Source organism: Toxorhynchites rutilus, chromosome 3 (assembly GCF_029784135.1).
Source record: "Toxorhynchites rutilus septentrionalis strain SRP chromosome 3, ASM2978413v1, whole genome shotgun sequence".
NCBI lineage: Eukaryota > Metazoa > Arthropoda > Insecta > Diptera > Culicidae > Toxorhynchites > Toxorhynchites rutilus.
Genome location: NC_073746.1, coordinates 10,111,701 through 10,135,381, shown reverse-complemented (window position 1 = coordinate 10,135,381; position 23,681 = coordinate 10,111,701). Strand labels below are relative to the sequence as shown.

General features: G+C 38.5%; 1 protein-coding gene across 1 annotated transcript in view; it reads right to left on the bottom strand.

The window, feature by feature from the left end:
- The window catches only part of LOC129776012 (leucine-rich repeats and immunoglobulin-like domains protein 3), a 53,574-nt gene that overhangs the window by 22,289 nt on the left and 7,604 nt on the right, over positions 1-23,681 (bottom strand). The gene's annotated exons all lie outside the window — the stretch shown is intronic.

Sequence of the window (23,681 nt, the reverse complement as noted above, 5' to 3'; positions counted from 1 at the left end):
CGTCATAAATACATCGATCTTGAATTATCAATTTCTAAACGACGTAGGCATTATATCGGTATGAACAAGTCGATCTATGTCGAAATGATCTTTGAAAAATCGCGTCGTCTTTACTTTGAGGTCCAGAAAAAAATCAAATATTTTTTGTAGCTCATAAAGTCGTTATTAACGGAATTTCTTAAAAATATTCAACACGCAACAAATACCCTAACATCACCCTACGTCGTCAATTTCGTAACCTTCAAAAATATGGCCGTACGTAATACCTTCTTTCAACACAAATTTGTCCACCGGTAAACCTGGAGGTCCCCAAATCAAACAGCATCCCAATTTTGATCATGTTCTGGTAGATGGTCGACACACTCGGACAGAACTGACGTCAGAACGTCCAGCGTCAGTATGTGGAACGATATAACAGAAGTGTAGACAGTGGCATCGACTGGGGGGGAGTGCGGAGGGGGCGTGTATTTGAACTTATTGAACACCCTGTAGAACAACTGCTCTCATGAGACACGAAAGTTCTACCGGAAACTCAATGCATCCCAAAAAGGCTTCGTGCAACGAACGACCGAGAGCTTCGATGAACACCTAAATGGCGTACAGAGGCCGAGAACCAAGATAACGATGGAAGGCTGGTTGGTGCAGTAAATAATGAAAATGTACCCCAAATAATAATAATAGCTCTGAGAAGGAAGAATCGGATCGGAAGTGCCGGATTCGAGATCCAAGATTAGCTTTCAATAGAGATGGTTAACCCTAGGTTTAGGGAACGCGTCATTTTGACGCATTCCGAATTTAATAACGAAAATTACAAAAATTGGTTGCATTTTTATTTTATTTCCTGTAATGACTTTTATCCATTGATCGAGATATACTGAAGTCTATTTTCTTCATAAGTGTTGAAATATCGAAATTCTTTGTGTGGTATACCTATCTCTACGGATATGCGTCAATTTGACGCAATCCTAGTGTAGATAAAATTTTGTGTAGATATACAACCACCAATAATATATGAATAATATATACGACAGTTCAATCCACTATCTCCTTCATCTGATATAGTTATCTCAAATGAGCCTTAATTTTACATACTTTCATTTTTTACATATAGTATATAATGAAATTGCTCTCCAAGTGTTGTTATACAACCATTCCAGGCCAAACCGATATAGTGATTCTTATAATTTCGTGAAAAGTGGTCGTTTTGTTTTTTATTCCAAAATATTAAAACCATATTTTTTTCATTTTTCCGTTAGGGCGACCATTTCGAGAAAATCATTTTCCCATTTTTCCCTTTTCCCAAACGTCGAGATCTAGTGTCATCTCGAAAAAACAGGAAGTGGGTTATATCTATGGTATAACCGCAAGGGTGACGTAGGACTATCGTTGATTTAGAGATCATTTGTTCGAAGTTGAATCTAAATCCATTCTGAATGAATGAATAAATGAATATTTGGGGGACTTCGAAAACAAGAGCGTTACGTTGGAGGCACAAGGTTTTATGCATCCAATATAGGATACGAAAAACCTTGTTCTGAAGAATAATCTTCAGAAGCTAACCTGCTAACTGTACTTGATTGACAAATCACAAACCCAAATGTATTATATGGATATTTTATGGATAGAAAACATTAAAATAAACTCTTTCGCTTGAATGTAATTTTCAATTCCAAGGGGAACTGGCAGATTATTTTCCAGCAACGATTAGATATTTCCACATTTTCCTCGATACTGGAAGCCCACCAGTGGTTAATACTAACTCGATAACCACCTGTTAATAGTACTTGATTGAAAAATATTTGGTCACAGTGTTACACGGATAGAAAACATTCAAATAAACTCTTTCACATGAATGTATTTTTGAATTCCCAGAGGAACTGGCAGATTATTTTCCAGTAATGATTAGATCTTTCCGGAACTTTCTCGATGCTGAATGGCATCCAAACGGAAAGAATTCTGCGCGTGTATGTGTCGATCCTTCGCCGTCCACCTCCTCCAGCACGTTAGGCAACGATGTTGTCTTGTCGATGTCCTCACGAAAAATGAATGTGTCTTACCACCAGAATATCGCTCAAGTATGCTTTTTGTGTGTGATTGAATCGAGAGAAGGAGTGGTTTACGATGGCAATTTGGAAGGCAAACTAGAGGGGAATGAACTCTCTGAGCTCGGAACTTTCGGCGACTGAGCAATAATCGATTGCGGCCGCATACAATATTGGATACGGAAATATCCTACTGATGGGGAAGAATAATCTTCTGAAGCTATCCTGTTAATTGCGATTGATTGAAAAACCACAAAACCAAATGTATTTGGTCACAGTGTTACATGGATAGAAAACATTCAAATAAACTCTTTCACATGAATGTATTTTTAAATTCCCAGAGGAACTGGCAGATTATTTTCCAGAAAAGATTAGATCTTTCCGGTACTTTCTCAATGCTGAATGGCATCCAAACGGAAAGAATTCCGCGCGTGTATGTGTGTGTAGCGATGTCTTCCCGGGGAACCGTTTGTGGCATCACTCTCCTCCTGATGGATTCCCTTCTGGCCTAGGGTGCACAAACAGGCTCTTGGTGACACCGTTCATCCGCGCTTTCATGATAAACGAAGAGCTTCACCACAACAGCGACAACATGCTCCAATCGCTGTTCAATTAGAACTGAGTGGATTTCCGAGCGGCGCTCGCTTATATACCGATTGGTGATTTCAATAGCCTGTTTTGAAAGCAATTTTAAGACTATGGAAACAAGTTTTTGGATCAAAAAGTAACAAGTATAGAACGCGTAGACATTTTATCTTTCGAATGAAGTGTTTATCATACCATTTCGTTCAGTTGTTTAGGAGCTATTAACGCTCAAAATCTCGGTCTCCGGCGTAACGCTTTCGTTTTCGAAACTTTGATTTTACACCCCGGTATAGAAATGAAAGACGTAGTCCTACGTCAAAAATTTTTTTGTCAAAAATCGGCATTCTGAGACTGTAAATCTCGGCGTGTCATGCAATTTTAAGACATTTGGCATAATTTTTTTTTTGAAAACCTCGATTTCTGGTGATTTTTCGGCTTTTAAAAAACTCAAATTTTAAAGTCTGCGACACCAGTAAATGACGTCCGAATGAGCTAATATTTTGCATAGGGTATATTATCGTGCAAATCAACATTTCGTAGCATATCGTAGCAAGTTCCGAATGAAAATTCGAGATAACTATTTTTATTGGCACCCAAAACCATAGTTTTCGTTTCGTACTCCGAAAAAAAAACCGAAAAAGTCCCAGAGTGCCGATTTTTGACAAAATTTTTTTTTCGAGATGACACTAGATCTAGACGTTTCATGCAATTTTAAGACATTTGACATAAAAAAAAAATTTATGTCAAATGTTTTTTCGAGGTGGTGAAAAAATTCTAAAATTTCAAAAAGTTACCCTATACAAAAGGTAACTTTTTGAAATTTTAGGGTCGATTTTTTCCCATACAATCATTGGCACCCTAGTGACCCCCCTATATAGAAATCAAAGACATAGTCCTATGTCTATCTTATTTTTGAAACTATTAATCACCCAAAAATCGGTCGGTACATCTCCCCACATAAAAAATTTAATAACGAATTCCGAATCTTTTTTGACGTAGGACTACGTCTTTCATTTCTATACTGGGGTATAAGTTCAAAGTTTCAAAAACGAGAGCGTTACGCCGGACCAGCAAGATTTTGAGCGTTAATACCTTCTAACCATCTGAACGAAGTGACATGACAATCACTTCATTCGAGAGATAAAATGTTTACGCGTTATTGGCTTGTCAAGTATTGATCCAAAAACTTGTTTCAATAGCTTTAAAATTGGTTTGAAAACAGGCTGTTGAACTCACACAAAACTGTACCAGCTTATGCTCGGAAATCCACTCAGTTATAAATGTACGGCTAGTATTTTTTATTCGAATGAAAGTTTGTATTCCGTTAGGGTTGGAGAAAATATGGGTTTTCCACAGCAATTGGGATTTTTTGACACAAGTGTAACTTTTGAAAAGGGCGTATCGATTTTAGTAAGAGAAATCTTTGATAATTTATATCTCAAAAACAATTAAAGGGTGTGTCACATCAAATTGCATCAAGGAAAAAACGCTGTAGAAATTCGCCCAGTAGACCGATCCTTTTGAAAATTTTAGACAGTAAAATAAAAACTATTAAACAACTTTTGGCATTTTCTTTTTATTCATACTTCGAGCCCAAGCCCGTATGCTCGCACCTTCCTCTTCACCCCGTCCATATGGTTCTGTACAACGTCAGGTTGTAGTTTTTTTTTAACAGAAATCCATTTTCTCTTGAAGTCCGCCTCCGATTTGACAACTTTTGGGTTCTTCCGGAGGGCCTGCTTCATAATCGCCCAATATTTCTCTATTGGGCGAAGCTCCGGCGCGTTGGGCGGGTTCATTTCCTTTGGCACGAAGGTGACCCCGTTGGCTTCGTACCACCTCAACACGTCCTTTGAATAGTGGCACGAAGCGAGATCCGGCCAGAAGATGGTCGGGCCCTAGTGCTGCTTCAATAGTGTTAGTAAGCGCTTCTGTAGGCACTCCTAAAGGTAAACCTGCCCGTTTACCGTGCCGGTCATCACGAAGGGGGCGCTCCGCTTTCCGCAAGAGCAGATCGCTTGCCACACCATGTACTTTTTGGCAAACTTGGATAGTTTCTGCTTGCGAATCTCCTCCGGAACGCTGAATTTGTCCTCTGCGGAGAAGAACAACGGGCCCGGCAGCTGACGAAAGTCCGCTTTGACGTAGGTTTCGTCGTCCATTACCAGGCAATGCGGCTTCGTCAGCATTTCGGTGTACAGCTTCCGGGCTGGCGTCTTCCCCACCATGTTTTGCCTTTCGTCGCGGTCAGGAGCCTTCTGAACCTTGTATGTACGCAGGCCCTCCCGCTGCTTGGTCCGCTAGACGAATGAACTTGACAAATTCAGCTTATTGGCGACATCCCGGACCGAACTTCTCGGATTACGTCTAAACTGCTTAACTACGCGCTTGTGATCTTTTTCACTGACGGAGCATCCATTTTTGTCGTTCTTCACCTTCCGGTCGATGCTTAGGTTCTCGAAGTATCGTTTTAGTACTCTGCTGACCGTGGATTGGACGATTCCCAGCATCTTACCGATGTCCCGATGTGACAACTCCGGATTCTCGGAATGAGTGCGCAGGATTAATTCACGACGCTCTTTTTCGTTCGACGACATTTTTCCAAATTTACGAAAAATTGACAGTGAAGCATGGCCAACGTGATCTATACACTCTTATCTGATTATAAGCGAAAGCTGAAGATATAATTCCTAAAAATTAAATTTCTACAGCGTTTTTTCCGTGATGCAATTTGATGTGACACACCCTTTAGTCGTACCGGAATAGTGTCTTGGAAAGGTTATAGAGTATTGATGTTAAAACGTGAAAAAAATATACACAGAGAAAAAAATAGTACTCTTTTTTATATCTAAAATATATATTTTTATTTTTTTGTTTTAATTTTTTCATATAAAATAGAAGTCATGTACAAAATATGAAAAATGAGTCCAAGATGGTGAAACTATTTTTGACGAACTTTGTGAAACAGAATTTTTATGAATATTTAAAGCTTCGAATTTTTGTGTCTTAACAATCATATTTAGCCGCAAATTATGAATCCTTATGTGATTTAAAATAAAAAAGCTCTTTATCAATCTCCTTCTAAATGCAGCCATTCTCGAGAAGTCAAAAATTGGATCGATTCGTGGTTAGCTGACAAACCGGCCGATTATTTCCGCTAAGGGATCCGTCAATTGTCAGAAAGATGGGAAAAAGTTGTAACTAGCGATGGGCAATGCTTTGAATATTCAATTTGTAACCATTTTTTGCAGAATCTTTATCTTTATATATATAAAAATGGATTTCTGTCTGTCGGTCTGATTCTTATGGGCTCGGAAACTACTGAACCGATCAACATGAAAATTGGTATGTGGGTTTTTGGGACCGGGGAAGGTTTTCGTGATAGTTTGAGACTCTAAGGGGGGGGAGGGGCTGCCATACAAATTAAACACAAATTTTTACATTACTCGGGAATTAATCAAGCAAATGGAACGAAGTTTAGCATATGGAGGTTTTAGGGTGCAATAAATGATTCTATGGTGGTTAGGCTCTCCACCCCATCTCTAAGGCGGGGCTGCCATAGAAATGAAACACAAATTTTTGCATTACTCGAGAATTAATCAAGCAACTGAAACCAAATTTGGCATATGGAGGTTTTAGGGTGCAATAAGTGTTTTTGCGGTGGTAAGATACTCCTCTCTTAGGGGGGGCTGCCATACAAATGAAACACAATTTTCTGCATTACACGAGAATTAATCAAGCAAATCAAAGCAAATTGTTGAATTAGTCAAGCAAATGAAACCAAATTTGGCATGTGGAGGTTTTAGGGTGCAATAAATGTTTGTATGGTAGTTAGACTCACCACCCCCTTCTCTAAGGGGGGTTGCCATACAAATGGAACTCAAATTTCTGCATTACTCGAGAATTAATCAAGCAAATGGAACCAAATTTTGCATGTCGAGGTTTTAGGGTGCAATAAATGATTCTATGGTAGTTAGATACTCCTCCAGTTCTCTTAGGTGGGGCTGCCATAAAAATAAAACACAAATTTCTGCCTAACTCGAGAACTAACCAAGCAAATGAAACCAAATTTGGCATGTGGAGGTTTTAGGGTGCAATAAATGTTTTTACGGTGGTAAGACACTCCACCCCCTCTCTAAGGGAGAGCTGCCATACAAATGAAAGACAAATTTCTGCATAATTCGAAAACTTGTCATGCAAATGGACCCAAATTTGTCATGCGAATGTTTTAGGGGACACGAAACGTTTCCATTGTGAATAGACACTCCTCCTTTCTCTCTAAGGGGGGAGGGGACTGTCATACAAATGAAGCATACAATTCTGCATAATTCAAGAACTAATCAAGCAAACCAAATTTGGCATCCGGAGGTTTTAGGGGGCAAGAAACATTTCTAAGGTGGTTCAACACTCCTTCCACCTTTCTGACCCATGAACTGGCTCATAGTAAGAAAACGTGAATGTTTGAAGGTATTGATAACAAAACACAAATTTTGGGCGGATCGAAGTTTGCCGGGTCAGCTAGTAAAGCATAAATTTTTGAAAAAAAAACCAAGAAACTTATCGATACTCATATTGATTGACGCCCACATACCACGTTTCAATGGACCTGAACCATTACAATAATATGTATTTCAAAACGTAATATGGAGTTCTTTAGCAACTGACAGTGTTAAAAGAACAAGTTTGCAACTCAATTTTCCACTCCCATAGTTCCATCAAAGAAGACTCAAATTCTTGAACCATTGGATCAAAGATAAAATGGCAATCTAAAGCATTAGAAAATATTATCGTGCCTATTTGAACTGAATTGGCTCATTGAAACTAAGCTAAATAACATTTTCAAGTCTACAAACAAAAATATGAATTTCATTTTCACCTAACTGATATGAAAATCAAAGTTCATGAATGCGGTTCAGAGCTAAATTAAAATCATGCAAAAAAAAAGGATTTTAGCATACCAATAAAAATATTGCGCGCATGATGTCACACGCTTGCGCTCCGTGCCGAAAAAAAACCGTAATGTCCCACTAATTTGTCCACCATGAGTCAGAGTGTTGACCAAAACAAAATTTCAAAAATCTTGTCGCGATGAATAATTGGCAAACGCGCAACCGAACCGTCTGGCTTTCATTCTGTATATCATTCAGAAAGTTGAGTAGCCCCCGAAGCGAGTCTGTGCGACATCAAACCCAGGTACACGTCCCAAATACCGGATCTTGCCATTTAAAACCATCAAGTGGTATTTTTAGCGAATTTCCCGCCATTTCTTCCCGCGCAACAAAACAACCCAACCCCATCCTCCCCGCTGCACTGTTCGCCTCACCGCGATCGCGAAAGGTGCGCGCGTGTACGAGTTGTTGAAGGGAAAAAAATCTCACGTAGAAGATTAAATCGCTTCGACTGCAGCTAGCTAGGCCAGCATGTCTGTCAGGGTCTATAGCTGCCGTTGTGACTCAAATCCGCAAACACATTTTTCCGAGGCACCAAACTGGCTAGCTAGAGCGAAACCGTCCGCGCTTTGCATATGTGTATTGTCATTAGCTACGCGTCCGCAAAAGTGCAAGTTTTGTTTATTGTAAATACCTGCCCGCCCCTGTGTGTGCCACGACTGCTGCTGCTACTAGACTGCAACTCGATGACGAAGATACACCTCTGCGCGCGCTTTTTCCGCACGAGCGCCCGCACCCAGGGCTTTAAGCCTAGCACTGGGATTACAATAATTACATATATTTATATTCAAAGAGAGATACATGCATACGCACACGCGCTTGCTCACACCTTCGGTGCGCGATTAATCCGCGGTAGACATGAAGGTGTCACACGCTCTATGCAAATACGGGAGGGGGAGGTAAAGCATGGTGTGCAGCTTCACCATGCTTTATTCGCATCATTACCATCGAAGGAGAGATCGACGACGACGACGGGTATGTAAAGTAAGCAGGGAAACACGAACCAGAAGATTTCCCCCACGCGGACAGGAAGATCGTACTTTTTTTTTTGTTTGTTTTGCTGTCATTAATTAATAATCTATACAGTGAGGCAGGCAAATGAGGCAAAATTTGCTATGCAAACGCGGAAAGTGAGAACAGCGCAGCAGCAGCAGTGATGGTGGAACGCTGCGTCATGCGTGGACCGACGGTCAATGGTATTTAATGGTAGAGCAGAGATGGAAACAAATTTAGAACTAGGAGTTGGCGAAATATATTACCACTTCCGCTCTAATTTGCACAGGTTTTTGGGGTGTTGCCGCTGTTGACGTAAATCGAGAAATAATTAGTTGCTCTTGCGAACCCGGATGACTTGGGTCATGATAATTAACATGCATGAGCAATCCGTCGTACTTAGGGCGAGATTTATTGCAATCGCAGTGTTTCAACATCGTTTCTCAGTTAGTGGAAACGTGTTTCCATACGGGCTTCTTAATTGATAATTACTGTTTGCTGTTCTCGCGTTCTATTATTAATACTGTTTAGCTATCTATGGTCACACAACTTGTGAAAGATACGATATGATTTACACTTCACAGAGTCTTAACGACATTTACGAGTGTTTACCTAGCGAGCACTTCAAAAACGGTGATAAGCGCTTTATTGCCCTGAGCGTGTTTTGTTGACATCCTGCCCGGGGACAAAACAGAGGTGCGGTATAGGGTTGTCCACAATCTTATCTCGAAAGGAATAAAAAAAACCTTCAAACTATCTTCGTATCTATCTCGATCGAACAACGGAACCATTAACTGACAACAGCTCCGTGCGCAGTATATTCCCTGAAACAGTTTCTCAATTTAAAAGCAAACACATATCGAGTGCCATCTTAAAACACAGAACAACCCACTTCTCCCCAGGCGGACCAGCAATCTTATCGGTTTTCGCTCGGGATACCTCTTCTTTTTTGAAGCGAGCTCGTATATACCTGGGGCTATCCCCAAAGGTTTGTTGCTTGTTTACCTCGCTCATCGATGAGTGCTTGATAAGAATGCCGTTTTCAATATTTGTGCTATTATCATCTGTCGAACCCGACTTTTTACCCAACAAATTTGGCGAAAAGGATTGTTACCATAAAAACATGACATACACAACTCGATAACAACAAAACAAGCTCTATGGAGTGTGTGTAACTTTGAGATATTCCAATAAATTGCTAGAAATGAAATTGTTCGAATGATTTCGAATTTTTCGCAAAATTCATGAAAAAATCGAACAGGAATTTCGGAATTTTGGCACTTTGTTGAATATTTCCTTTAATTAGAATCCAGCAATCAGCAGAGAAGGTATCCATTATTAGTACTCAATATACCTCCACAGCATTCTTGGTTCAATATTTCTGCACTTCGATATATATTCGAAGTTTGGTGGTTGTGAATCACGGAAAGACATACCGTTCTGAATCATATTTCGGACGCTTAAGGCATATGATGCAGAAAACAGAACTCAACTTTATGCATAGGTATTATTTGATATTTTTAATAAATTAGTTCAATATGCTTTTAAGCTTTCTGCTTTGGTACCTATTTGATTGAAAACATAAAAAAATCATCGAATAAAATGCTTTTCAAATTTTACGTGCTCACGCTAGGCAAACGTCACACACAAATGATGCGTGGATTTTGGATTTTGGATGGACTTTTTCCTACTATTCCTACTATTCAAATGTAATTCTCAAATGAAGTGATAGTGAAACCAAGGGATTACTCTAAAGGAGCAATTGTGATATTAATTTTATAGTTATACCATCAGTGCATTAAGTATTTCAAGATTTTAGAACAAAGTGTCCGAAATATGATGTTGTCCGAAATATGATTCAGAACGGTATCTGTTCTCAATATTCAAAACACAAATCAACCGCCCACTTATCTAACCCGCTACGATTTTTTTGACGTAGGACTACATCTAACCGGAAGATATAGGGGGTGAAATGGAAATCTAGGCACTGAACAAGTAGGAAAAAATGCAAGATTTGGAACGCTTATAACTCGAGCATTTCTCAATAGATCGCAAAGGTTTTTGCATCAATTGATAGGAAATATATCTACGCATCTATCATAACGAATAACATTTCATTTTTCTTGAGATAAATAATTGAATAATTGTGAAATATCAAGTATTGTCAAAATGCTCTATGTGCCAATTTTTGATTGGTCCTTTTTGTGCTCCTCAAATCGTACCGATCAAAACGGGCAACCAGAGCAGCAGCGAAATAGAATGAAGCACGATTGGAAAGGAAAAAGAAAAAAATGAACGAAATATTGGTCGCAGTCTCACACATGCGTAGTTCTCGAGCCAACCAGTCAGCTTAAAAATCCCCGCTCCGCTGCCGTAACGATCATTCTCATTCAAACCGTACACCACATCGGTTCGCATCACAACACATCAACAAACCAACCCAAGCAGCCATGTCTGGACATGGTAAAGGAGGAAAAGTGAAGGGAAAGGCAAAATCCCGCTCGAACCGTGTTGATCTGGAGTTTCCCGCAAGGGTAGCTAGGCCGAGCGCGTTAGTACCAGTGCATCAGTCCACCTAGCCGGCGTTATATAGTTTCGGCCGCCGAAGTGATCGAGTTGGCTGGTAAAGCTGCTCGCGACGATAAGAAAACCCACATTCAGAACAGAACACATTCGGTTCGGTGGACATCAAGTTGCAGCGAGTGGCGAGTGGCAAACGCAATCGCAAAACGGCATCAGGTAGCAGAAGAAAAAAGTTTTTTTTTATACAAACTGCTTTGGTGGAAAATCCAGAACAAGGCGGCATCGAGGGCGTTCGAAATGGTTTTTTTCAAAACCACGAGTACTAAGTTTCCTAAATTGGAACCATTCCATAAAACAAGGCGCTTTTCAGGGCCATTAAACCTTCCAAAAAAGAGTTTAGGAAATACAGTTCTTTCTAAAACAATATCCAAAATAATAATAAAACACAAATTGATTTTTTCATAATTTGTTTGACAGGATCTGATGATTATGTGAATTTTGCAGTTGTTCTGAACTTATTGATAGTTGGGAACTTTCCTGATTATTCAATTTTCACCAATTCTTAAATTGTTTCCAGATTGAAAGTACAGTAATTTACAATTAGTTCGACATTTAGCTAATTGAACGGACATGTAATGCGACTTATTTAGTTGGACATTTTTGTAAACATAGAGATCCAAATTATCACCCCACAAACTCTTTAGATTGAAGATAATTTTGTGATCCTGAAAAGGACCCTTTTTAGCCTGCATGTGAATCCAACGAGCGAACAAATCGTAATGAATGTATTTTTTTGCCATCGCTCCCTTCTAACGCTCATTCGTTCGTCTCGTTGGACTCGCCCCTCTGGCTGAGTTTGCCGATTTGTCTCTATCCTGTGAGTGTGTACCGCTAGAGTATAAAACACGCGGACCCCAAAAAAATATCTTATTATCTTTCAAACCGTAAACCCGTGTGGTTGTACGGCATCGGCATCGTGGACGTAACAAAGGAGGACAAGTTAAGGGAAAGGCAAAGTCCCACTCGAATCGTGCAGGTGTGCAGTTCCCTGTTGGTCGCATTCACTGATTGCTCCGCAAGGGTAACTAGGCCGAACGGATTGATGCCGGAGCACCAGTATACCTAACAGCGATTATAGAGTTTCGGCCGTCGGAGTGCTCGAGTTGGCTTGCAAAGCTGCTCACGACAATCAGAAAACCCGCATCAAGAACAGAGCAGCTTCGGTTCGGCGCTCATCAAGGCAACAATTAGTTTCAGTGAGTGGCAAAGTGTTTCTCCGGCACGTGGCATTAAATGTAATTTACTGAACAACATGTCACAAGCTGGATGGGAAGAATTTTTCCAACTGTGAAAGCTGTGGCGAGTGGCAAACGCAATAGCTAAACAGGAAGGTTTAACCGAACAAGATGGGAATATCGAGTGATAAAAAAACACAACACCAAAGGTTCTTTTCAGAACCATCAACATATTCATAAAGAGTAAACAGTAAACTAATCTATTTTTCAGGTAGATAGGTATTTACGTAGGAGAAGAAAATAAAACAATATATTTAAAATATATATTTAACAAAAGCTGTCCCCTTTGTATAGTCCTACGTCACTCCGGTTATGTCCCCGACATTACCCACCCGTCTTTTAGAACATTGTTAATTATCAACCAACCAACCTATCTAATTACTTTTTTTTTAAAGATTTTCTTTATTTTCTCCCGAAATTCCAGAATTTACTTCATTACTTTGTTCAACCAAATGAACCCTCTATATCAGAGGTACTCAACCTTTTTTCCAAAGGGGCCACAAACCCTTTCTAGTCATGGCATCGCGGGCCGCAAAAAAAGAAGAGTGGTGTCCGTGGCACGTTCGCATTGTTAATGTAAAACTACGAAATTATAACCGGCGAGAAACAAACATTATAGAAATTCCAGAATGAAACTTTTTAGTACAAACATTTGCTACCACTGAAAAAAGACGATGAATGATTGCTTTCACTGAGTGAGGAGTGCAAACGATTCGCGAAGCAATAAAACACAAGTTTGAGCAGGTTTTCAAAATAACTCTTAAAATTAACATGTACTGTTGCTTGCTCGCTGTCTCGAGCGACAATAAACACTGACTGAACTTACTGGATTATCTAGTAGTTTATCAGTATATTTTAGCAAATGGCCTCTTCCAAATTGGCTTGCTTGCTTTTTTTTTGTAAGAGGCTTTACAGTTCACTCACCTCTATTCAAATTGAGCTTATTTAAGTTTGGACGCGAATGGACTGAGAAAGTGTAAAGGTCTGAGAAAGCTTATATAATTCAAATCATCATCATCATCATTACACATTACACTTCTAGCAAAAAAATAATTAAAATAATTAGCTTTTGATTCATTCGAAAATTATCATTAGAATGCATCGATTTAGTCGAAAGAGTCAACAGTCAATTTGTAGAAGCAGTTGAAGATGGATGATTCATGATTCATTCTTGTTCTCGCGAGAACATTACACGAGATTTGTGTCGTTATTTTCCCCCACCACTGGTATCTATTTGATAACGCATAAATTCAACAATTCGTACATGTGATTCAGCATACACAATCCATCTCCAGGGTCCTTGGCCCTTGGCTGAATGGTTAGCGTCCCACATTATCATGCCGGGGATTTCCATTTGATTCCCGTTCAGGCCGGGGTATTTTCTGTCGAAGAATTTTTTTCCGACTTGCACTGAGGTCACGAGTATTCTAGAACTTGCCAGTCCAGAACACAACATTCAAGGCTCAACTAAGTACATAGAAATCTCAACTAAGTACTACTTATAAAAATGACGCAAGTAGTACCTACCCAATCTCCAATAAGTAGCAAACATCACATATACACCTTTTTATCTTTCGAAGGATACTGTTATACCACTTCGTCACCTGGCAAAGAGGTATTGACACTCAAATCCTTGCACCCCAAAAGTAACGCACTCGTTCTCGTAATTTTTAACTAACGCTGCCTCCACCGAACGAAATCCTACACACAGTGGTGTGATATTTATCTTCCATTCTTCCAGCAAAACAGCTGTGTCTAACATCAGCATTGAGAAAGACTGCTGTCTGCTAGCTGAGAAACATGTTATTTGCAAGTGAAGAATCTTGAGCGAACATCGTGTCTGAAAATGAATTTATTTTATAATGACGAGTTTTGGTAGAAGTACTAGAAAGTTTATAGTAAAAGGAAATTGTAAAGAGGGAATTAGAATTACATAGAGGGAATTAGAATCAAACAATCGATGTAGAGTTCGGCGATTGAACACACGAACGTTCGCTTAGGAAGAGAAAACGTAAATGTTCGAAAGAATTCATATCAAAAAATCAATTTTGGACGGGTTGATGTTGGCCAGGTCAGCTAGTACTCAAAAAATTGAAAACGAGCGGAGCTTAAGTTACAACATTTGCAATATTTTGTGTGCCATGGTGTACTCGATTCCAGCCCTTCTGGTTATCGGAAACAAAAAATCGGACAGCATCTGAATAAGTAAAAATGTCGCTATGGTATGAACCTCGAACAAGTCAAAAAAAATTGTTTTTGACGGAATGGCGGCCGTTTGAGAAGAAAAATTCTTTTTAGCACGTTTTTTACTAACATAATTTTTTTTAATTAGTTCATGCGATAGAGAGATGTATAAATATTGTATTCATGTGAATTTGAAATACATCGGTTCAATAGAACATGAGGTATCGTGTACGTCAGCGTTTAATCTTTTTTGTCAATGCCTTACTATATTAGATAGCGCATCACTAAAACGGCTATAACTCGAAAAAAAATGGGATTTTCGAAAAGTTCATTCTATGGTATATTCTTGAATGTCCAAACTTCAGAAATTTGAAGGAAAAAAAATTGTAACGGGTTGTATCTAGGACACGACCGCAGTTTTCGACGTAGAACTACGGAATTATATTATTCAATTCACTTGTTTATCACTTTGGATATTATTTTAGAATGCATCGAAATTTTTGAAATACCTTTTTGGCTATTTAATGTTGTATTACTTCAGTAGACTCGAAAGAGTCGAGTAAAGTCGAAAGCTATCAGCAACGATGTTGTCCAGTCGGTGTCCACACAAAGAATGATGACTCCACATCACGAATGGCTTATTTAAACCAAATATGTGGAAGACGGACAGAAACGAATGTATCGGTTGCTCGTTATTGACACCTCTGTTTGGGAATGCACACAAATGGGCAGAAAGAATGTATGGAAAAATGAGAATGCTTCCAGTTTTCATTAATTTAAACTGTTTAGGAATTAGTGGATTGTACTGTATAGTATATTAAACAAATCTTAAAGAATTTCCGATTCCAAAGGTGTGCAAATCATAAGAATTTGTTCGCTGTGAAAATAGTTATTAACGTTAACTTTATTTCACAAAAACGTGACCTGTTTTCTGATTTGGCACCCTTCCCGAAAGACGTAGTTCTACGTCAAAAACATTTTTTTGAAATATCTAGACTAGAACACCCCCTTAAATTCTCTACAAAAGAAGCATATTTTTGTAAATGAAATGTGTGCGTCTTCATATAAGTGAGAAATACTTTGATAATTTACCAAATTGGCAGAACCAGAGAATAATCACTTTCAACAATCAACAAAATATGGACAAAAGTGTAGAAAAACGGAACTATGATATAATTACGGAGCGTCCCATTATTACCATCTAATCTTTCCAGCAACTACGCCTGTATGATATGAGTTTATATCCTGATACCACCTTATCAAACATCGGTTTCGGCTATTTGATTGTTAATACTTCTCCACACCCATTATCTGTTTTAACTGTTTTTGCTATTGTTGCTATTCTAAGCGACATGGTTTGAACGATATTCAACGTTCGACTTTCAATCGCCGATTTACCGTTTTACAAGTTATTTTGTTTGGATAACGTTCTACAAATTTCGTTGTTAACAAAACAGAAATAGATAACGTTGAGTTTCCCGAGAAATGATAAATTTGCGAAGGCTGGGTTTTGTGGATATTTGCGTCATAAATTAATCAATGAAAGAAAGGCCGATAAGTTTTGTTTTGAAACAGTTAACCCGTCATATCTTTGCTATACCAATTCTCATTATACTCTGATGTTAGTGAAAAATTGGGAAAGGTAGCTTCAGTTTTGAAAAAAAAGTCGAAAGTTAATCCACATGTCCGCATGTCACACTGGATACTCCAAGTCTGATCGCCTGTTGAAATGCGTTTTATAAATGTGGAGTCGAAATTGACACATTCTAGTATGCCTTCATTTTGAAGACTTTCGAAGTAAAATGGATTTTTTGTTTGGAACAAATCAAGCGGAAATTAGTTTCATCAAGCACAAGCAGTCGTTTAACACAGAAAGTTTTGTTGATACCGGCAACCCTGAAACTGGCTTTGCAATATAGTCGTGTTATGGTGACATGTTGGCGAAATGTCAAACACCATGAAAGAATTCCAAAACCATTTTGATTGTTCGAGGAGTCAAGTTATACATAATATAATTGAAATATAATAATTGTATAATCGGTACACAGAATTTGTAAGTTATAAATAATGAATTGAATTGGTAAAATTACTGAATGAATCTTGTTTTTAGTTACGCTGGAAAAACGGAGCTCTTTTTTTTTCATTCCCGAACAATATCTTCAAAAAATTCGATAACAAAGGCGGAGGATAACCATACCCGGATAACATCAAAAATTTCAGCTGCGTTGCCTGCGAAAGACCAGATTCTACCGACGATTTCGATGAGGTTGTTGGTGACACCCAGGGTTGCCAACTATAAGTTTAGAAAATCAGGTAGAATGAAAATAAGAATCAGGATAAATCAGGATAGCTCACAATGGGTTGTCCGAAAAGTTAATGTCAATTTTTGAGAAAACAAAAACATAATTTTCAATCAAAGCATTAGAAATTAATTTTATATCCATAGTTCCGTTTCCGATTTTCCGTTTGCTTCCTCCTCGAAAACTTCTGCGAGCCATACATATGAGAAACAGGTTGCTTGGTAGTAGCTCATAATACAGAATCCATTCCAAATCCCACAAGGAACAGAGTATATCTTTCTTCGGGCGAAGACCGGATATGTAAAAGAATTAATAAGCATGATATAAATCCTCGCATAAGCGGAAATGCTAGTGTTTCGCCTAACCTTTGGATCGGTTATATTTTTTCCGAAAAACCTACAGCATCACTACAGTCAATTGCATAGAAATAAATATTCAAATTTTCACTGAATTCATCGTCCATGCTTTGGAGTGAATCTTTACACTCAACAAATGAGGATACATACCAGCAGTGGAAGACTTATTGAATTTTTCCTAATTTTTACGATATTTAGTACGGTTATAGAGATATTTACCAAAGTCTCATCATTAAAGTTGAGTCTACTTTGAATCAGACGAACAAATAAAATCTTTTTATATTGACTGGATTGGATTTAATGGATTTAAAAATTATTCCTTGAGTAATTTTACACTCTGAAACGTATTCCTACATTAATAACTCTGGGGATACATCACATTATCCTCAATAAAGCAATGTTGTTTCTCAAACAACTCAAACAAAATGAAATTACAACTAGATTATGTAATTTCATACATTCGTCAGACATTCTGGCAATAAGCTGACAATAGATACAGCTTTGCGTCTAGAGAATTAACCTTAATGTAAGATATATACAAGTGCGAACCGGAGATCTATTATGACAGAAAACTTTGGAAAACATGGAAAACCGTACATTTATTCCGAATAATGTAAAGAGTACAAAAATCAGGAAAAATCAGGATAAATTGAGTGTTCGTCAGGATATCAGGCAGCGTCTAACAAGTCTGGGAAATCCTGAAAAATCAGGAAGGCTGGCATCTCTGGTGACATCTATCCTGTGCCGGCGTCACGGATTCAATCGAGAACAGAGAGTGGATATGTACAACATATTTATCTGTACAGGTCCAGTATGTCTCGATTAGGTCTTCGTCGTCAGCTCAGGAAGCTCGTCTAGAATTTGAGCGGAAACGTCTGGAGGAACAACGAGAGATTGACAGAAAACAACTAGCTCTACACTTGGAAAAGAAATTGTTGAGAAAAAATGCCAGCTGTTAGAAGATTCTATAATGGAATCTGAAGAGCAAAATGTTCGAAATGACCAGATCGAATCTCGTCGTCGTGCCTTTGTCAAACAGTGGGTGACGGAGCAAGCTATCGTTAAAAGCAAAAATAGTAAATTGATAAGTCGTCCACTGAAGCGGTTGAACCGTACTCACAGTGATTCAGCAGTCCTCCCGGGGAATAAACTTTCCAAACGTGCAAAGATCGATTCGTGCGCGGCTAAAAAGTTATCGCGTCAATTAGACGTGGCAACTAATGCACACGCAACGAATTGTAAAAAGGAATCAGTTCAAAAGAATAATTTGAATAAGAAATATATAAACTTCAGGAGAGAATGAATCGTTTCCAGTTTCAGTTGCTACACCAGGTAACAGGAGCGGTTTCGAATCAACGCCCGTATGAATCCCAGCTAATAACGACTACTATTTGTTTCTGCAAGACTGCCGTAGCAAATCCAACTGGTAAAGTAAGTGAGCAGCAGCGACAATTACCCGCGCACTCAATGCCGCCCAACGAAGATAACTTCCAGCGGAATTCGGCACAGCCCAACTCGGAACAAGTAAATTTCGAAGTGAATCAGCATCAAGTCAATAAACGTATCCCGGAACGAGCATTTACCACGCAGTGTGATCCGCAACACATTCATTCTATTTATCCATCATGTTCCAACGCCAACTTCATACGACGTCCATTTGTACCATCATCGAGTGTGAACCAGGTTACAAACCCCGTCGTGATTCCGAATCAAAGACCATCACCGGAACAACTCGTTGCGAGTCAAGTGATGCTATGTAGCTTCAACAACACACTACATCCACCTGTGGATATAACCACGCAGAGAACCTCGCCCGTCTGCAACGTTGCCTAAAAGGTAAGACACTTAACTCGGTTCGTTAGCTGGTCCAGAAAACCATCTTTCCAATCCCATCTTGTTGCAAGGACTGGTGGAAAAGCTCCCAGTTAACATGCAGCTACAGTGGGTTCATTATCTTCACAAGTCTGTATATAAACTGACGCCCGCTCGGAATTCCATATGGAAGATGAGAATGCTTACACGTTCACACGCCTATGCATTATGCTGTTCTCTCCCAATTCCATTTCCTTTCTGCAGCTGGACTAAACGGAGCATTAAGCGAAAATATTATAATTCTATATACATGGGTACCATTGCCTAAAGATTTGATAGTGGAGAATACAAAATGTTTGATATGGCAGCAGTTATAAAATCATTTGTTTACGAATCGTAGATGGTCGCTCACCGAAATAGTATGATAATCATTTTATAGAAAAGATAAAATGTCCAAGAGTTATACGCTTCAAACAAATGATTACAACTCCAGCGGTAGTCCTACGTCCACCTTGCGGTTATATTACAGATATAAACCACTCATTGGTTTTTATTTTTTCATCAGCTAAAATTTTTTTTGTGGGGTCAAAAAATCAATTTTTTCCCTATTTTCCAAAAATGACATTCAAAAAATCATCACTACTAGATGATCAGATTAACGACATATGAAGTTAAAGGATGTGTCACTTCAAATTGCATCACGGAAAAAACGCTGTAGAAATTCGCCCAGTAGACCGATCCTTTTGAAAATTTTAGACAGTAAAATAAAAACTATTAAACAACTTTTGGCATTTTCTTTTTATTCATACTTCGAGCCCAAGTCCGTATGCTCGCACCTTTCTCTTTACCCCGTCCATAAGGTTCTGTACAACGTCAGGTTGTAGTTTTTTTGAACAGAAATCCATTTTCTCTTGAAGTCCGCCTCCGATTTGTCAACTTTTGGGTTCTTCCGGAGGGCCTGCTTCATAATTGCCCAATATTTCTCTATTGGGCGAAGCTCCGGCGCGTTGGGCGGGTTCATTTCCTTTGGCACGAAGGTGACCCCGTTGGCTTCGTACCACTCCAACACGTCCTTTGAATAGTGGCACGAAGCGAGATCCGGCCAGAAGATGGTCGGGCCCTCGTGCTGCTTCAATAGTGGTAGTAAGCGCTTCTGTAGGCACTCCTAAAGGTAAACCTGCCCGTTTACCGTGCCGGTCATCACGAAGGGGGCGCTCCGCTTTCCGCAAGAGCAGATCGCTTGCCACACCATGTACTTTTTGGCAAACTTGGATAGTTTCTGCTTGCGAATCTCCTCCGGAACGCTGAGTTTGTCCTCTGCGGAGAAGAACAACAGGCCCGGCAGCTGACGAAAGTCCGCTTTGACGTAGGTTTCGTCGTCCATTACCAGGCAATGCGGCTTCGTCAGCATTTCGGTGTACAGCTTCCGGGCTGGCGTCTTCCCCACCATGTTTTGCCTTTCGTCGCGGTCAGGAGCCTTCTGAACCTTGCAGGCCCTCCCGCTGCTTGGTCCGCTGGACGAATGAACTTGACAAATTCAGCTTATTGGCGACATCCCGGACCGAACTTCTCGGATCACGTCTAAACTGCTTAACTACGCGCTTGTGATCTTTTTCACTGACGGTGCATCCATTTTTGCCGTTCTTCACCTTCCGGTCGATGGTTAGGTTCTCGAAGTATCGTTTTAGTACTCTGCTGACCGTGGATTGGACGATTCCCAGCATCTTACCGATGTCCCGATGTGACAACTCCGGATTCTCGAAATGAGTGCGCAGGATTAATTCACGACGCTCTTTTTCGTTCGACGACATTTTTCCAAATTTACGAAAAATTGACAGTGAAGCATGGCCAACGTGGTCTATACACTCTTATCTGATTATAAGCGAAAGCTGAAGATATAATTCCTAAAAATTTAATTTCTACAGCGTTTTTTCCGTGATGCAATTTGATGTGACACACCCTTTAAAGCCAATGAGCTAGTCTTTTTTACAAAAATATTACCCTTGCAAAAAATTTGGATTTTTAAAAAATGCATTTTTGAATGAAGAGGAAAACACTGATTTTTGATTATCCAGTAACATCTTTCACAATCATGCTCATTAGACAGAGAATCTAATCATTCATCTTTCATCATCTGAGAACAGTTATTGGCCAAGCTGTATGGGACAAATTAATTATTTTAAAGAAAATTGAAAAAAAGTTATTTGAAAGGACCCAAAACACATTCTCGAGATAGTACTTATTCGATATAGAATATTTTTAACTATTCTATACATTTTTTAACTATACAATATTTTCCATTGGTCGGAAAAGGGTCTAAGAAAAGCTATAGCCCAAAACCTATACAACTTGTATGGGGGAAATTAATAAATTTAAAGAAAATTTTAAAAAGTTATTTGAAAGGACCCAAAACACATTTTTGAGATAATACTCATTGGGTAGAAAATATGTTTACCCATCTTCAGCCAACTTTTCGTTGGCCGGAAAAGGGTCTGAGAAATGTTATGGGCCAAAATGTATACAAGTTATAGGAGTGAAATGCATAAATTTAACGGAAACGGAAATAGAACTTTTTCACACCCGAAAAAAAAATTAAAGGAACAAAGTGCGAGGTAGAAATATTTTTGGGCGATTTCTGAAATGCTATTGAATCGTGAAATATCAACGCATGAAGATGGGATATAAATCACTTTAAAGCATAATTTACATGGAATATTTTACAGAAAAGTTTGTATCTCGATGTATGTAGAAGTAGTGGACAAAAATATCGGGAAGAGATGAGAAATCGATTTCTTTCTGTTTTTTTCAAAGATAGCAAATCCAATTAAGGTTATCAACTATCTTTCATTTGACTTCTATAACGTTGTTGTAGGACCATTCAGTACATAAATATAATGTGTTATGCGTACTCTCGGAACGGTTCGTAACTTTACATTTCACCTTGAAATCATTCAACATTATTGGATTTGGATTTTTTTTCTCAATATTGAATTCAAATAATTGGTTGGGATGCACTTGCATATTGAAATTATGTGGCACAAAATCGGTCTGGAAGGGTATGGATATTGTATGAGAAAGTCAATTAAGAAAATCGATCAAAGCAAAAGCATCAATTTCCGAATAATGTATAATAAATAATGCGTCTTGTACAGAATTTATTGGAATTTTGAAAACTGCCTTCTAATTTGGGAATAATCGCAGTATTGAAAAATGATTCATTAGAAAAAGGAAATGTTTCATTCTATCAAAACTTTTTCCTGTAGTAAAATGATCAACAGGAGCGTTCTTGGAACCAAATGAATGCTGATTGATAAGGTTAGTTGGATTTACTATTGACTTGGTTAATAAAACACTGTGTAATCTATTACATCTCAAAACTTGAAGTTTTAAATGAAGCTTTAAAATGATGTAAATCCCATATTCATGCGTTGGTTTTTTACAAAGTTACAGCGTTTCGGAAATCACTTAAAAACTTCGATTTCGTGTTCCGTTCCCATGATTTTTGCCGAGTGTAGAATCAACGACATAGTATTGTATACTAGAAACAAGATTTAGAGGCATAGTTTTTGTTTAAAAAATATTATTTAAGTATTATTTGAATCCTATTAACACGTTTTCCATGTGACACCGTCTATTACCATAACGGTACACTTATTACAAAACTCCAGGAACACTATTACCATAATGGGTACATGGAAAAGGCATTTTCAAACATGTTGTTTATACAATTTAGTCAGTTAATCATCAGTAATCAAAATATCAGTAGGGTAAGAGATCCAATTTTCGACCCTGTGCTAGTTTTCGCACCATTACTGAAACATTAATTGAATAAACACCATAAATGATTATTGAGAAAAGTTTTGATTGCAGCAATATGATTCCACATTTTTCCACTTCGACTAGAAATTGAAATTCTTCGATTTAAAAAGATAATGTTTAGTTTCCTTGTTTTTTAAAATTTATTGCTGTATGCAGGTGTTGCATTTTTATTGCAGTAAAAAAAGACTCAGTAATTAATCACACGAATTTTGGCCATATCGATAATAACATCATGTAGTGAAATATTGTATTACAAAAAGACAGTATTTTTTTCGAAAAATCTTCTGTTGGATGTTTTATTTATTGTAATAATCTATAAAACTAACATTTTTAAAACGATCGAAAATTGGAACCTAAAACAACACATGTGTTATATTTCGACCGGTCGAAAAAGCATGCCATGTCTTTTCAAACTGACGTGTTTTGATTTTCGACCTGTTCACCGCGGTATCGGTTTTCTAGAGAACTGTTCTCAAATTCCGGAACTACTCAGACAATATGGTGAGTTATAACTACAAATTTTGCATTCAATCTATACAGTACTTATCATGTTTTTAATCGAAGCGACCTGGAAAATACAGACAAGTGTACACGGAAGATGCTCTCCAGGAAGCAGTTTGCAAAATCCGAAACAAAGAACTTACCATCTATGCGGCAGTTAAGCAGTACCAAATTCCAAAATCAACTATAAAGTCGAGATTGCTCAAGAAATCTCAAACCATTTTCCGATCTGGACCGTCTACCATACTTTCCCAGAAAGAAGAAAATGATGTAGAAAATTGGATATTCGATATGCAGAGGAGAGGCTTTCCAGTAACTCGGG